The 17635-nt window shown below is 38.8% G+C and overlaps 1 protein-coding gene across 13 annotated transcripts in view; it reads left to right on the forward strand.

The window, feature by feature from the left end:
* The window catches only part of SIPA1L1 (signal induced proliferation associated 1 like 1), a 227797-nt gene that overhangs the window by 78445 nt on the left and 131717 nt on the right, over nucleotides 1–17635 (forward strand). For 8 of the 13 annotated variants that reach the window (XM_030039930.1, XM_030039978.2, XM_041129558.1 and 5 more), the window contains one exon: nucleotides 14433–14509. The exons of 3 other annotated variants lie outside the window; for them this stretch is intronic. The gene's annotated coding sequence lies outside the window, so the exon portion shown is untranslated. Of the gene's footprint in view, nucleotides 1–1080; nucleotides 1153–14432; nucleotides 14510–17635 lie in introns of all 13 variants that reach the window. 2 more of the 13 variants (XM_041129529.1, XM_041129534.1) reach the window with 1 other exon arrangement.

Below are 17635 nucleotides of genomic sequence, written 5' to 3' on the forward strand. Positions count from 1 at the left end.
AGGACAGAGGATAACTACAGTTATTATCTTTAAATGGAAAAGGAATAGAAAGTGCTTAGTAGTATATTTTTACCTCCTTCTGTGTTTAAAAAACAGTGCAGTGAATTACCAGAAGTTGGCATGTGATAGTTGGGAGATTATTTAATGTCCTCTAGAACTGGAGAATTGCAGTTGGACCATTCAGCAAAACTGGATAATGTTCTTAATAGCTAAATATGTCCATTATAATACGAAATCGGTGTTCATGAGAAAAGTCTCACCTTCATCTCATTGTTTATGAGGCTGAAAGAATTGCATACTCAGAAACTAAGTGTATATGAGTGAATGAAAAGAGAAAAGCCTGGATCCCATTAATTTTTGGCTACCTGTAAGCCGGTGAGGGTTTTAGGCCTTGATCACGGTTTTCTTGGTCCAGAATGACTGAAGAGTCAGTGGTATGGATTGTAATGATCCATGTTCTTTTCTGTTATGGGCACGTGTCGACTAGGCAGGCCAAGAATGAGGGTACATATGCTATGTCTGCAAACTTCCCAATTTCAAAATGGTTAGGCACACCCAAGTTAGCTTTAATCTAGCTAGCCTGGATTAAAAAAGATTGCAAGGATTTAACAGCATGGATTTTAGCATAGCTTCTTTGAGACTGTCAGGGAGTTTGGCTGCTTAATCATAGCAATCCTATGCTCTGGAAATTGAGTGGGTTTTGTAAAACTAATACTGTTGAGTTCCATAGCTTGCATAAATGCGGAGAGCTGTTGGTAGATTAAATACATATATTATTCTGTGTATGAATTTTTCCTAGTTTTACCTTTAAAATGTGGGATGTAGTATAACTTAGAACTAGTTAACTATGTACTTAGTACTACGTATGATTAGAAATGTACACCAATTAACAAACGAGATGTTTTCTGTAGTTGATCCTGCTTTATTAACATTTTGTGGGACTGGCTGGTGAAGAATGAGCAACCCTGGTATTTTGATTTTCTGCATGGCTCAGCTTGCATATTGCTAAAGTACAACGTGCTGTGTTTAAACTTCAATAGCAACAGATTTCCGCAGTTAAAATATTTTTCGTTGTTGCAGGTTAGTAATAAGAATCAGCAATTAAATCTGAGACACTGAGCAGAAGTGGAATCTGTGAAGCAGGAAGAAAAAGTAAGTTCGTGGACTGAATTAAATAAACAAACCCACAAAAACCCAGACCAAAACAAACCAACAAAAACCAAACCACCACCACCCCCCCCCCCCCCCCGCCCCCCAACCCAACAGAAGGGAACTGTAGAGTAGCAAAATTGGAATTAGGGACTGTGAATTTCATTCCTGTGCTGCTCTTGGCTATTAGTGTTATTTCTCTGCTTTGTTTTTTACCTGTAGAGGGAAAACGCTTGGTTCCCTTATAAAGTGTTTTGAGAATATATGCAACTGCTACTACTACAACTGCATTGACCATTAGATTTCCTAAATTAATGCTTCAGAACAGATACACCAAGGTGAAATACAGCTTTTATTTGAAAAGCATCCAGTTTCAATAAGAACATTTCTGGGAATTTGGAAATGAGCAATTCTTAAATGATTCCATCTATCTGAAAACAAAAGAAGCTTCGTTTCTAGCCTGAATTTGTTTAGGTGTAGTTTCCAGTCACTAGTGGTTCTTTTATATCTCTGCTTGATGAGAGGTCAGATTCCTTCTTTCTCTTGCTCTCTATGTTCCTGTAGGCGTTTTAATTTTTTTCCTCCAGTTTTTCAGCATCCTTCTTGACCTGTAAAATCAAGAACTAATTGCAGTTTCTCTGTGCCAAGCAAAGTAACGTAACTGCTTTGCTCTCTTATTTGGTATTCTTGCTTGTTTAAACATTAATGGATTGCGTAAGATTAGCCACAACTACGTGTTGCAAGTTGTCTATTGCGTACAGATTCAAGGAAGCTAACTAGTAAATTGGAGTAGTGCACAGAGTTGTCACCTGTGAAGATCAGAGTTCACACTTTCCACTTGAGATCGGAGATCAGCTTGCTTTTCAGTCTAATTGTATTCACTGCTTATGCATAATGCAAGACCACAACTTAACTCTGCTCCATTTGATGAAAGATAAAGATCAGTGTCTACTAGACAGCGTGATGCTAGTTTTATAGATCCCATCAGCATGAGCCATTAGTCATGTCTTTTTATGTATATAACATAGCATACTTGTATATACACATCATAATGTGAATGATGCTGTGTAATTTTCGTATTATCATAGAATACTAGGTTGGAAGGGACCTCAAGGATCATCTGGTCCAACATTTCTTGGCAAAAGCACAGTCTGGACAAGATGGCCCAGCACCCTGTCCAGCCAAATCTTAAAAAGTGCCCAGTGCTGGGGAATCCACCACTTTCCTGGGGAGATTATTCCAGTGGCTGACAGGTCTTATTGTGAAAAATCTTCCTCTTGTGTCCAATTGGAATCTCCCCAGGAGTAACTTGCACCCATTACCCCACATCTTTTCGATGTGACTCGTTGTAAAAAGGGAGTCTCCATCTTCTTTGCAGCATTAGTAGTAATGCAATTAATAAATAGTGCTTCCTCTTAATTTGTATAAGGTTTTTTAGCATGTTGCTTCCTCATCTGGTTGTTGGGCCAATCTGTTTACTTGGTCCTGCACACTTGGAATTGTTTGGAAGCTTCTGGTTGTGTAGTTGTGACACAAGAAATGCTGCAGAAGACAGATCTTTTTCTTTTTTTTCTTCTTTGTGTTTTTTTTTTTTGTGTTGTGTAGTTTTTGTTGGGGTTTTTTTGTGTGTGGTTTTTTGTTTTTAAACCAGCCTTGTACTGACAAGCATTGGTGTAGCATGGCTCCTAAAGACCTGGATTTCTTTGCGTGACAGTCATACTTTAGGGGAACAGCCACACCTTATGGGAACAGCAACTGCTGTTCTCGCTTCCTCATGCTGTTGTGCTCTTGGTAATGTGTTTGTAAAGCCCATAGCCCAGAGGTGCAGTAAGTGTGTGTATGTATGTGTAGTAGTATAGATTGGGTTTTTCAGGATATGAGGAAGCACTGAATAATCATTGTTTAAACTCCAAATGAAGTTTAATATTATTTTTTTCTTTGTGTTCTGTTTTTTATTTTCTTATTCTTTTCTTTTTTCCTTTATTTTCTCTACTGCTTTTAGGCATTTGTTTTCTTTAGCATAACTTTCTATTTTTATTCCTCTTTTCCTCCCTTCTAGCACCCATGCTAGAGCTCTTGACAGAGGCTGGCTGAGGAGGAAGGATGAAGCTGAGAACCAGCGTACCCTTCCTTCCTCTGAGAAAGGGTAACTGCTGCTCTAGCCTCTCTTTGAAAACGAGTGGCTGTTGGGAGGAGGTTGTTTGGAAGGAGGATGAGCTGCAAAATGACTGGGGCCTGAGCGCTTTCCCAGCTGGGATTAATTTGGAATCAGAAGTTTGTAGCATTCTTTAAACATTTACATGCTGGGAGGGAGTGAAGGGAGACAGATGTGTGCTCTTTGCAAATCTTTGCTCCTTGCATCTGTCCTTGACTATAAAAGGGAAGCAGAGGTAGGTTTGGTAGATTTTGAAAACTTGAGGGAGAAGAGCAGGTAAAGGCAGTGGCTACTTAATGTTTTGGCTGTGGAATTAAGTTGTGGGCCAAGCGTGCTCTCTTGGATTATTCTGCAAAGCAGTTGTCATTTCTTCATTAGTAAAGGCTAATCTGGGTGTCGTAGCTTTGGTTTTATTAACATGGCTTGGAAATAGAAAGGAATGTTGAGGCTCAAGACCATCTTTATAGATACTGGAAAGATATTCAAAAGAGCAGGTTAAATATTTGGACAAGTTGGATGCATTTTCTCATATGTTAAAATCTTAACTGTTGTCTTTCATCCAGAAATCCAGTGTTACAGTTAGCTTGCTGTATTTGGTCAAATCCAAGTTCCCTCTAGCACGCTGGTGCTGCCTCTGACAGAGCATGGCAACAGATGTAAATGGAGGAATATAGGACAGCTTTGTAGCGGTGGATTTAAGGTCTGGTGATTTCTAGGTCAGGACTTCCTGTATCAGGAAATCTAGTACCTTTTGCTCTTTGTTGCCTTCCTCTTATTCTTTCCAATTCTGCAGTAGCTTTTTTTTAATTGGGAAGAGCAGAATTGCATTTGGTACCGAAGGCAGAAATTTAATACAGTGGTATGATAAAGGACTGGTGTTCTTTTCAGAATAATTCCTAATGCTGTCTATGGCTGGGTTTTGTAGGCTTTTTTGTTTTGTTTTGTTTTTTGTTTTTTTTTTGGTGAGCATTGGAGTATAAATTGATGGATACAGATATCTTCATAGTCTTCTGTTGCTGACGCCAGATGAATAATACCTCGACTGACATGTCCAAAGGCATGCCTACTGCATTTTTATTACCTATTTTTACTCTTACTCCATGTTCACCAAATAATATGGCTCTTCGTTTTTCTAGGATAGCTATGCAGTTAGGTACCTTCAGTCCGTAGGGACCCTCAGAAAATGAAAAAAAATGGTCTCAGTGCTCTAAGGACACTTCGGGAATTGTTCATCCACAGAGCAAAGAGGATTGTGGCTGACCCTCTTCTAACATTTTTATATAATCAGGATTTAAGCTGTTTTCTAATTTTGCCTATTAAATGAAAATGGAGATTTAGCCTTTCCCTTAAATGAGTGAATTCTGAAGCAAGTCAATGTAAGAAACCTTCTGAGACCCTTAGAGCTTTATGGTGTGTGTGAGAAATTGCAAGAGTGCATTAATACATGCTTTGAAATTCTGGTATGGAAGGTGTCAACAAACATCACCATTAGACAGAATTTTAAGGTGCTACAAAAGCTGCTTAGTCTTCTATAACCAAAGGACTACAGTTACTGGTTTTGTTTTTTTAGTGACAGACTTTTTTTGGTTTTTTGGCCATAATTTCACTCTGGCAAAAACATGAGAAGTTTTCTTCCTTGTCCTTTGGTAACCTGTAGAGAACTGACACTTTTCTCTTCCCTTTTTTGAATAGAACCAATCCTTGAGGCCAAGGTTTGGGTTTGGTGCTTCAGCTATGAGCCTTATAGAGACTGCTGCCTATTCTGTCACCTCAACTGCAAATACAATTTACTATAAAACAATTTTATTCTGTGTTAATACCTATGCAGTGATTATGCTTTGGTTCTAAATTGATCAGTGAGGCATTGAAATAGTACTTCTTGCTTGGCATTCAGATTGTCAGTGCAGCTCAGGATCATCCTAATTGTGGCCAATATGAATTTAAAAATATCTTTTTTTCATACTTTTTATTTCAGCTGATCTGTCTAGGCATAAAACATAGTTTTCATCATCATCTTATTTAATCTGTATTTGCTTGCTTTTTTACAGTTTAGCTTTGTGGCTTACAGTATTAGTTTATTTTTAGCACAAGTGCACCAGACCTGCAATTTCAGATTTTGTGTTTGAAAAGCAGTGTTTGTACAGTAAGTACTTCTGACAAGAAATTGCAGAACTCTATTGAAATGTTTTATTAGTAAGTATTATAAAAAATCAGAAACAGCCATGTCAAAATGTTTTTGCATTTTGTGGTAGAGGAGCATACATGAGTACATTTGGTTTCTTTTCAGTTTCATTTTACCAAAATGCAAAGTATATTAAAACATAGAGGGCACAGAGATGTTACCATGTATCTTGTGTTCCTAAAATATTATATTTCAAATTACACAAGAAGGTGGTGTTTGGAGAAGTCGTGTTCCTGGTTTGAGCAGCTGATAAGCTCATTTATATCTCCAAGCTAGCCAGCCCCCCGTGCCCCCCCCCCCCCCCTTTTTTTTTTTTTTTTGCCCTTCTGTTTTTTTGCTGCTCAGAAGTAGGGGAATCTCCTGGGATTTTAAAATAATGATGAAAACACTGGAGGTAATGTCCTGTTTATTTAAAGTATTTATCGTAGATTTTGAATCTGGAGCTTTTATTCCTGTGGTTCATTTTTTTTTTTCCTGAATCAACTGCTTTATTTTTTATTTAAAATAACAAAGAATTCCTTTCAACAAGGCAGTGTTTCTGAAAAGGGAGGGTGTGGGGGGAAAAAAGGGCATCTTTTTTAACTGGAAAAAAACCCCAACATTGCACAGATTTGTTTTATGAGGTGCTGCTTAGAAGGCAACAAGGCAGGTGTCGTGTTTTGTGGTGGTGGTGTTTTCGCAGTGTTGGTTACCGTGCCATAGTACGGAGGTGCCAGTGTTCATGAAAATCCATACTGCTGTTAGTACTTCTTTGCTGATGCAGTTCAGTTACTGCCAGGCACAGTTTGCCCTTTCAGTCTTTGCTTTGCAGAATGATAAATGTTGCACACTGTGTCATCGTTTTACAGTAGCTCTTCATTTGTTATGGTCAGGGAAACAATAACCTCACATTCCTGCTTTTTACCATGTGGCTCTTTATCATGAAAGTATCCCGCTTGTCATGCTACTGACTTCTGTGCATCTCTCATAAATTCTTAAATGGCTGTAAGAGTTTAATTAGAAAATAATTCTGTAAAATGTTTTTTCCTGCAAAGCAATGGACTGTACACATTAAAATGTATCTGTGTTCTAGCATATATTCAGGATGAATGTCCAGGATGCGTTATTTGATTTTGTAAATATAGACAATTCAAATCGGAAGAAAAAATAATTGCAAGGTGCTTTCTTTTGTAGCTTCAGGGTTTGGGAGTACGTTGTCACAAAGGTGAACAAATAAAACATGTTTTGATTTGTTCTCTTATTTGGTTAAGATATTTTTGATAGGGGAAGTCTAAAACAAACAAACAAAAAACATAATTTCTGTGCTGGACAGAAATACTCTTACTTTGCATGTATGTGCTATTTTTTAAACATGCTTTCATGTTGTCTAGGCTTTCCTATTGCTTTCAAACCTGCTGATTTCTGTCAGTTTGATGGATAGATAGAAGTCTCAATGACATTAAGTTCCAAATGGTTTGTGCAAAATGGTAGCTTGACAGGAGAGAAATCCAATGTGTTGCCCTGATGGGGTGTGCAGTGTGAGCAGTTCGCGGGGAATGGAGCTAAAAGTATTAAGTTGTGGAGATGGAAGATGCTTTGGAGCATAGGGCACAAAATCAATTAAGAAACTGAGTTTTACTAGTCTTTGTTAGTCATGATAGACTCATTTTTATTACTTTGTTTTTCCTTTTACCCTATGTTCACCAAATAATTTGGCTCTGCTTATAATCTAGTGTTGCTCTAGGATAGCTGTGTAATTAGTATTCTTACTAGTGGCAAATGTGCATCTGGATGATCTTGGAGATGCTTTGATTATATAGGATACTCTTTAACAACAGATGAACAAAGTTCCCTCAAATTTTGGCAACAAGAGTCATGTTGCATGTTGATTTGAATAAAAACACAAAGAAATTGCAAATTGTACTGAAGATGCAGAGGCTATAGATATGTCAGGTAGTAGAAAGATATTTATATGCCTTCTCCACCTCTCCATGTTATGCAGATCTGATGCTTTTTAAACAAAAGCAACAGTTTTACTTGACTTTAACAGTAACACTCTATTGTGAGTTTACATGAATCAGAGATGACCCTGAGTGTTAGATAGTGCTGTAGATTCCTTTGTTTGTCAGGGAAAGTACTTTGTATTATCAACTAGATTTAGTAAATATTTTCTTAAGTCGCTTTTATTAGCCTGAAAGTTTTTGCAGTGTGTGTTTTAGTGTATGAATTTTATTGATAAGAGCATACAGGGTGATGATAGATCTGTCGCAGGCAAGAACAGGAGAAACCTCAACATTGTTTACCTTTATCATAACAGTACGATAAATATAAAATGTAACACATAGGCCAATATTTTGTGGTTTTCATATAAACTGGATGGTGCTTCTTGTATTTGGACAGGTACAGACTTCTAAATCCACTAATAAACTAATTTTTATTTGTCAGAATGGGGTCTAATGTAAAGTCATGTTTATTCTGACAAAATACTTTGAAGAAGCAGCTTAATTACCCCTACCCCTATCCCCAAAACAAAAAGCAAACACCAGTCCTATGGAGTTTTATTGATGATACTGTGAGGCCTCTGGCTAATCTTTTCAAGACTGAAATCCCTCACAATGATGTAGGACTTCTTTTCGGGACTTCAGTGGATGTTTAGACAGGTGTTTATTCTCCAACATGAGTATTTTCTTCTTTTTTTTCCTTTGTGTTTTGTGGTTAAGAGGGTGGATTCTTAAAGATTTACCTGATATGTAGAAAAAGTGTTGTTTAAAAATGGAAATGTTAGACCAGGAGTCATGAGCTTGAAATCATACTACTGATTTGACACAGATTAATAATACTACTGTCTCTTAATCATCGGTCTATTCCGTATAAAGTGTTTTTTTGCCTTTTAGAGGCATTGAGGCTTCACAAATTTCTTTCTCGTACTTGGGAGCTGGTGGTTACGAAGTCTTGTTGGTGAATAAGATTGGTGTTGCGATATGTAAGAGCTCACCACTGTTTGTTCAGTCTCACAAGTTCCCAAACAATAACAAAATATAGGAGAGAAATACTTTAATAATTTTCTGATGGAAAATGCTATGTTAGGAGAGAGATCAGCCTTCTGTAGGGCAATGATAACATCATCACTATTCCCTATTTTCCATAGCATTTATCTCCCTTCAGGTGTAATGGTGCCACCCTGTTCAGGTGGATGTGGTAAGTTGTGGTAGTAACTTGTTTTGTTTTACCATGTTGTTTTATGTTTTTCTCCAACTTGTTTGCCAGATTCCTCATGTTTTTTCTGTTAATGCAGATGTAAGGCAAAAGAGAGATGTTAAGAAGGTTTGTTTTTAGAACTTTACAAAATCTATGGTACACACCAAATAGGTAATTGGGGTGTTTTGAGTTCTGTTTCTGAAAATGTGTCTGAATGTATCTAGTGTATCTGAAAACACCACATTCTGTCCACAGTGTAAGAGAAATAGCACTCTTTCGTATGTATGCCAATGATTACCTTCTTTCCTCTTGCAGCACTGCAGGTACTCTTCCTGTAAGTGGAGGAGTTTTGCATTCCTTCTCGTGCGTGTCTGTTGGACCCAGACTTCATGGTCTAGTTTCACAGATGATTTAGAATAATCCTGGAGATGTAATCAAAGTGTTGTTCTGTCCTTCAGCAAATATTTTCACATGATATATAAGGAGTCTTGGGTTTTCAAACTGCTTTTTTATGTTATACTGGCTTTTAGATCTCTGAACTAGTAAATATGCATACATACTTTTAAAGGAAAAGGGGAATGCTGTCCATTTCTGGTTTTATGGCCCTTAAGTGTGTGTGTTTGCCACTTTGTTTCGATCTACGGGTTCCTAGAAGCTAACTTGTGGATGTGAACAACTTACTAGTATTAAATTTCTGGCAGAAAGGAATGTGGATGAAGGAATTGCGGGGGGCAGGGGGTGGTGGTGGTGGTGTAAAATCTAAACAAGAGTTGCTGAAACTCTGAATTCTTTAAAAGGCTGAAAGGTGGTGTCATACTTTGGTATCTGCTGTTGACAGTTCAGCTCTGATAGATGCTCTGAGTCTGTCTGTACTGATGTAAATACATGTCGGTCTTTGGTGAAGTATGAGTTGGAATATTGCGGTTTCACAGGAAAGCTGAAAAATAAAATCAAAGCTAAAATACATGCATGATCAGAGCTAAAATAAATGTGTATGTACACAACTATAGGTAAAGTTTAAATTCTTTTATATTAAAGGTATAAACACAGCGTATGACATCAGCTGGGGTCAGAACGTAACTACTTTCTAAAAGGAAAAAACCCTCACATTGAAACTTGGTTTAAAATTGTGACTGCTTAGAGATAAATTGCCAAATGTGAAAAAGCAGTAGAATTAGTATGGGTATCAGCATTACTGTAGAATGTATAATTTTTTTGGTGACTGCACTGATTAATTATATGTGAAGTATTTCATGTTAGTTTTACAAGAAGACCAAGAAAAGAGGAGACTGAAGTTGGAAGGAATTTTTCTATTTTAGGAGGGTCGAGATGAAGGGGAAGAGAAATCTGTTCACGTGCGTTGTCATTTAAAAGTAAGTCACAAAAATGAGTTTCTACACGAAGACTGCTTTTGCCTTTTTTTTTTTTTTTTTTTTTTCCCATTTACTGTAAACACCTCTTGGAAAACCAAATATACGTAACTGTATTAAGATGATGAGGTTTTGTTTTCATTTGCTGTCAACCTGTTTTTAATAACCTTAGAATCAGATTTTAGGATCTATTCCTTAGAATACATAAGAATGATCTGTGTGGTATTTCATAGCGAGGACAATGGTGTTGAGTAGACTTTAAATACTTACTTTAACTTCTTGTGCTCAGTAGTCTCAACACCTTGCAGAATGATACTTGGCTCTCAGGAACAGCATCAGGTTTGACTCTTACTTAGTCTGTGATCCAGTTCAGCTCCCCAAGTTCTCTTCTGCTTGATTACTCTTTAGATGGCTAATTCTGTGTGTGTGTGTGTGTTTTATTACTTTAATTATCTCTTTCAGTCTTAGAGCATTTTGTTTTGCTTTTACCTGCCTGGACTTTTATCTGGTCAGCTTTAGAATCCCTGATTTCCCAAGCTCACCTGGAATCAGGATTGTCTCCTCCATACTCCTTGCAACTCCTGCCCCCCAGTTTGGTGGCATGTGTGGATTCTTCAAGGGGGCCTCTGTTTGGTCACCCAAATTAATAATGAAAATACTAAGCAAAACTTGCTGCAGGTCAAGTTCTAGCTGGACTTGCCTGAAATGCTTTGTTTCTCATACTGAGCCACTGCTTTAGTTCTCTGAAAGCAAATTTTTCCAGTAGTTATGCTTATCTCTACGCTGATTATTTTGGATCTACGTCTCCAGGTCATGTTGAACAGTGTCGTAAGTGTCATTTACACTACAGCTGCTGCTTCACTAAGACATGTACCGAAGCGAGAACATTATATTGGTCTGACGTGGCTTCCTGACTGTAATTTATCTTTCTCCTCTAACTTAAATTGATTTTTACCCTTCTTTTTCCCCAGCAATATATCCAAATCTTTCTAAGCATCAGAATTACATTGTCTTACCATTTCTTAAGTTGTCTCCCACTTTTTTACTATTGTTAAAGGACACGTACCTTGTTTCATATTGCTCTGGGATCTCCTGTGTTTTACTAGCTCTCAAAGCAAATCAGTAATAGTTTAGAAATTATTTAGACTGGTTATTTATATACTCTAGCACACATTATTGTTAAGTAGCTGGATTAAACTCTGTGTTAATTTTTCTAATTCAAAGATCAGGTTTTTTTTTAAAGGAGAATGTATTTTGAGTGTTACTTTTGCTAACTTTCTTGCTGCTTCCTTGTGGAGCCCTAGAGTATCGGGGTCCCTCGTTATCTAGACCAGATTCTAAAATTGGCTGGCGGTGTTATGTGCCACCACAAGTTTACTCGTCTCTGTAGGCTTTTATGGCCTGGGTGAAATCCAGAATCAATTGTGGGCTGTCCAAGCCAGCATGCTATTGAAAAGCCGCCATTAAGTAATTAATTCTTAATGAATTTGAGAGCAGTGTTGGTATTTTTCAAAATTAAAAAGATAACACCCCTCATTTTTTGTTGTATGTGAGTGTGATTTGTAGCCCACCACCCCCAAAACTATCTTGCAGAGCTTTGCTGGACTGGTATTTCACTCAGGAAGACTTGGAGGGAATAACTAATTCTGTGTTGGTATTGCTAACCACCTACTTGCGTGTATGATGTTTTTCTGCAGTTCCTATCTGGGCAAGACTAGAACTGACTTAAAGGTCTTCTTGCCTGAGTCAGAACAGTATAAAAGAGCGCAGAGAAGGAGGTTCTTGGCTTGCAAAGATATAAAAAGCCAGACAAATGAGTGGCCTATGTGACTATTTTTGTTGTACTATATCTGTCATTTGAGCAGACTTGCTTTCACTTCAGCAACTTACAGTATGGCTAGGTGTTTTATAAATATACGCTGTAATACAGATCTTGGGACTGTCTGGCTGATAGGTCTCCCCATCTGATGACTGGAACCACTCAGTAAAGGACCACAGTTCAAAAACTCTGTTCAAATAGCCATAACGCAGCTACATGTGCTGAAACATGAAGCCATGGTGACTGGAGACTATCCAGAAATCTCTAATGGCTCTTTTCCTAAATGATGGCTGTTTGACAAATTTCTTCTGTGAATTATGGAACCAGTATTGAACATCCTTTGCTGGTGCTGTCAATTACACCACTCAGTACACTAAAAACCCGTACTCCAAGAAGATGCTGTATCTCTTTCCTTATTTATTTCTATGAAATAGGCTATACTAGTAAAATCAAGACATTAAAGAGCAACGGAAGACAAACAGATGCAAATTCAATCTGATTCAGTATTTTTTTTCCATGCAGGTTTTCTGATAACTTCTACTTGACGCATAGGCTTCTGTTTAATCTGTTATGTCTCAGAAGGCATTTTAAGTGCAAAACAAGTAGAAAATAATTCTAAATGGCTGGAGGACTGAAAATGTAGTTGCGCAACTACATTTTTACATTAGTTTGCCTTTTTTAACTTGAAAGAAAATTTAAGGATATTTGCTAAAAATAAAAATTGCAAGACCTAAACCTACAGAATTAGTTACCGACCTTAGGAGAATGTTACACTTTTAAGGGAAGGTTGATTTTTCTTTTCTATGTTCTTTTCCCCATCATTAGTGGAATTAATCTCACTTATGAACAGCTGTTGAAATAATAAAACCTGCAACTCAAATTGTAGTCGTAGTTGTTCTGTTTTCTTGAAAGTCCCAAGCAGATTTAAAAAGCAAAACCAAAAACCTCAGCTGGTAAAGCCATCAGAGGGTAAAGTAGGCAGCTTACACAATAGAAGTTGCAAAGGGAAAAAACTATGATGTTAAATAGAACATCCTTAAGTTTGGCCTACTTGTTAATTCACTGCTTTTAAGCTGGTGCTCCCTTTGGAAGGGGTGGTCCTGGCTTCCCCCATCTGCTGATTTGATGGTTGTTTGAGGGTCTTTCACCCAGGAGTAGTGGGAGAGGATGGGTGTGTGACATCTGTGGACAGCACATGCGCTTGTATTGCCTTGTTAAACACAAGGGGCATCTCTTAGATGTCTTGATTAGTCCACCTAATCAAGTATTTGATGGTGGGTTGCGTTGCAGCACAGGTTCTGATGTGTTTGGATAAAACTGTCCTGCACAGTATGAAGCTGTACAGTTTAGTTCTTGAAACTGTTACGTTGGGGTTTGCTCGAGATTTTTTACTACTTAAAAAGGATCCCTTTCTGAGTGACTCTGATGAATGAGGGTAGTGTATCTTGAGTTGGCTGCCTACAGCTGTGTGCCCTGTCCTGCCCTGCTGAACAGGAGGCGGAGTTGCTCATTAGTCAGTCCTTAATCTGCTGAGGTTCGCAGCCTGGTGTTGGACGGCAAGTCTGCATTGGTGAAGGTTTGCCTTAAATGCCACTCTGGAAATGTTATTGTCTTGACTCATTGGTCAGAGCTCTGGGACTTGCAGTGCTGGAAAAAAAATCAGTATTTTGTTTAGCTTAATCTGCAGTTATTTAGGTGAGTAGCTCTAGTAGACCCATCAGTTGGAACTTACAGAGGGGCTGTTGCACTGTGAAAGAGCTGTCCCAATTTAAGCCCTTTATGTCAAAGACTTCTAGCTTGGACGGATTTCACACACTCAGCTTAGGTTTACTGTTCTGGCAGCTAAGTTTGCCGAGGGACCCTCATTTTGCTTCGCTCACCGTTTGTAACATCGGCCCCACTTTCCAGGGGCCGGTAGGGAACCTGAGCTTATCCCGGTGTGTGGCTGCAGGGCCTGAGTGTGTCTTCTCCTCGCATCACTTTCCTCTGAAATACTGGCCTCCGTGAGCTGTGGGTCTTTGAAATGAGAGTGCGGGGACAATCTGTTCGGTACTGGTAGTGCTGTCTGTGTTGGCATCCAGTGCAGCACAGAGGGAGGAAACGACTGTGATTCAAATACCACAGGGCTGAAGAACAGAAAGGAAGGAGAAGATGCTAGGCTGGGAGACAGAGGGCTGGGTGCTTAAAGGGGAGGAAAGAAAGACTGTTAAGAGCCAGAGACTGTTTAAAAGAAAAAAGGGGAAAGAAGAAGAGGGAAGGAACACGACAAGGAAAGGTGGGAAGAGTTGATTTATAAGTAGCAAGTGGGAATCGGTAACAAAAGGAGGTTCTGAGGACAGGGAAAATGCAGATAATGACTTGTTTGGTTTCAGAAAGTCCTGGATGGCTTGGACCATTCTTCTGTGAAAGTACTGCTGTTTGGTACTGCTGAGATTTTGTGGCCGATGCTATTAGTGGAAGGTTCTTTTTTTCAGGAATATTGTTCTTCAGCTCATTGGCTATCTAGATCTCGAATTAGTTAACTTTGAACAGGAATGTTTTATCTGTATATTTTGTTTAGTTTTGTCTCTATTTTACCAGCTGCTGCACCTTTGAAGAGAGATTTCCTGTGCTCTTCTTCAAATGCCTGTGATATTTCCACGAGGAACCACCTTTCTGTAAGTGGAGGTCTTCTCTATGAACATAAAATTCATAATATGAATTAGTTGAATGCATTAATAGGAATGTGGGTGTGCAGAGAAGTCTGAGCAGTTTAAAAACTGGATAGTTTTAGTACATAATATGGTTTTCGTGATTCATAATTGAGAATAATGATCGATGCCCAGGGGAAGCACCTTTTTTTTTGCTTTGGTCACTTGAAATGAATAGTATACTTGTATTATAAGCTTAGACAGTGATAATAAAAGCAGTACTTGTCTCTGTCAACATTTGTGAAAAACAAGTCTCTGGAGATTTCTGAATGCTTTATTTGAGGATGAGAATAGTAAATCTGTCCTGTGTAGTGTCTGGGTGAGCTGTCTTGTATCAAAACATTATTAATTAATTTTTATACTTTACAGCTGTGTTTTGGGAATAAGTACTGGAATGAAAGCCAAAAAGCTCCACTCTGGATTGTAAGAACCATATTGGGGAAGAGTTAAGGGATTGATTTATTTTTCTGGTTTAGAAATTTTGAGCAGGAGGAAAAGGGACGGACTTGAGCTGCCTACTTAACTTGGTTTGCCAGCAGGCTCAGAACTAGTTAGGTCATCACAGGAGTACGGCTAGCCAGATCTCTACAAATTTCTGGGTGTATGAAGACAGGCACCCAGTGAGATCTTCATTTGCACTTAGATCCATTATTAACATTGAATTGTGGAAGTAGGAGTTTACTGGGATTGCTGAAGAACTGTGTATTTGCTGCTTCAGATATGAACAGTCTTCGAAGCTTCTCTCTTCTAGAAATACTGATTTTTACACTCCGGATGCATTGTATATGTTAATCAGTTCCTTAAAGATTGTGTTTTGTCTTAACTTTGTTCTGAAACTCAATGTAAGGTCAGCAGTAGTCAGTGGCTACTGAGGTGGTGTTTGCAGTACATGGTACAGTATGTTTATAAGAAAGCTTGCTTCAGCTTGAGTAAGAGGAATTGTGAGAGTTTTCTCCTCTCCCCAATTTAGACACATACGTTTTCAGGGAAATAAACAGCTTCACAAATAGCTATGTAATAGGAATTTGTGGGGTAAGTGGACCCTTAAGTGTATTTTGCTGTCACAAGGAGACATTCCTTTGAGTGTTGTAATGCGGGCTAGTTTAAATTCAGTTGAGCCACGAGTTTTTTATATACATGTTCTGTATTTTGCTTTGTCTCCTCTAACTTGGAGGGCATGGACAAGTTCTTAAAATCTTTAGGGTATAGTAAAGTTTATTGAAAATGTCTGTAGACTTAAATTACAGCTAGTGGTTTTGCATTACAGGTAAGCAGTACCCCGAAAGACTGAAGTCTTGTTTCTGCCCCTCCTCTCTCTTCCGTTCCTCTCCCTAGTTCTCACACTTAGCATAAGTTCATCTGTTGCATCATCTCAGCAAAAAAAGACTGATTTAGTTTTTGTTACTGGATTAGTTTTCTACTGCTTTGGAAGCTGAATGTGTCTGTAACGCAAGGAGATGACTGTAGGCCAGAAATAGAGAAGAGAGGAATGGAGGAGATGGGAGGATGCAGTCTCCCTGTTGCTGGCAGCGGCAGGCCATCAACTGCGCTGAAGCTGTAATGTTAAACTGCAGCCCCGGGCTTGGCGTGGCCCTCCAGCTCAGTCCCTGCAGGCCTCGTAGATGTCAATGTCTGTTTTGTCCCTAACACAGATTGGGTAGATCAATGGGGTGGCATTTAGACAGCTTGAGACTATCATAGACACGTGCAATCGGTGGTTTGCAGTGCAGAAAAACGTGGAAATCTAGGAGACTACAGCTGCGTATTTTCCCACTGTAAACTAATTCTCAGAAATCCTGTGCTGCAGCATGTTTTAGGAGACTGTTCAGATGAAACATTGAATTCTCTGGAGTCGTGGCTATTCAAAGCTTAAGACTGCGTGTAGTGCCATTATTTCTTTTTGCATGTGTGTGTTGTGATGTAGGTATCTCATATTTCCCCAGCTGCTTATATGCTTATGGAAGAGTCTTCCCGTTAGGACCCCGTGTGGTCTCTTGAAAATAATACAGTGTTTATCTGATAAAACAGCAATTCCTTTATGATAGGATGGGCCTACTGAGGACATGCAGCGTGTACTGGAGAAGGGTTTTCCTTTCTCTCCTCTTCAGCCCTTAGTCTTCTCCTTTCTGCAAGCCAGAACAATGCTGAGTGGAGTGGAGCAAGGGACAAGTAGGGCCAAAGTTTGGAAGGGGGGCGTTGGGTTCAGAGTTCTAGGGATTGGGGTGGGAGAGAGAAAAGGGGTGCAGAAGGCTGTTTGGCTTGTTAAATTGGGGGGGATTGGGTGGGTGGGGATTGCAAAGGTTTGGGGCAAGCCAGAAACAGTCCTGCTTCCCCATCAACTACGGTGTGAGAGGGAGGACAGGTCTGAATGTGAAGGTTTTGGGAACTGTGGTGGTAATGGATTGATGTTGTGCTGCTTCATACTTGGATTGAAACATCTGTGGTTGTATACTCTGTTCCGACCTTTCACTAACAGCTTCTACCCAATTGTGTTTTTGTACATGTGCTGATGTTTGGAAAGAATTGTGTGAGTGAGGTTTTTTTTAAATGAATAGTGGCTGTTCTTTATACTAAGTTTCACATAGAAAAAGAACGGAAGGGTGTTTTGTACTAAAAACAGGCCCTTGTATTCATCTGTTAATAGGAAGGATTTTAATTTACTATAATGTAAGTAACAAAAATAATTAAACTGAACAGTTTGTGCAACACCCATAGCTGAAAACTGCATCCAGGTGGCTTAGAGAGTAGCTAAGGAGTAGGACTCGCCTCTCTAAAAATCAGAATCACTTTGCAGACTACTCCAAACGGGAAGAAAAAAAAGGTCTATCTGTACTAGCTATCCTTTGAGAGGGAGCTGGCCTGTGGTTATGAAAGCAGATGTATGAATTTAGTAGTTGTAGTAGTGGTACCATAAAATTGCCAGTTGTGACCTCTTATTGCTTTTTATTGTAGTTCAAATTTTAAAATCCTGATCACGCTTTTTGGTATATGGAATGAATGACAAATATAGGTGGCTTACTGCATAAACCTCTCAATGGTAAAACCAGCAAATAATAGCGAGGTTACTGAAGCCTCCAACACAGAAACTTTGAC

This window comes from Aquila chrysaetos, chromosome 2 (assembly GCF_900496995.4).
Source record: "Aquila chrysaetos chrysaetos chromosome 2, bAquChr1.4, whole genome shotgun sequence".
Taxonomy (NCBI): Eukaryota; Metazoa; Chordata; class Aves; order Accipitriformes; family Accipitridae; genus Aquila; species Aquila chrysaetos.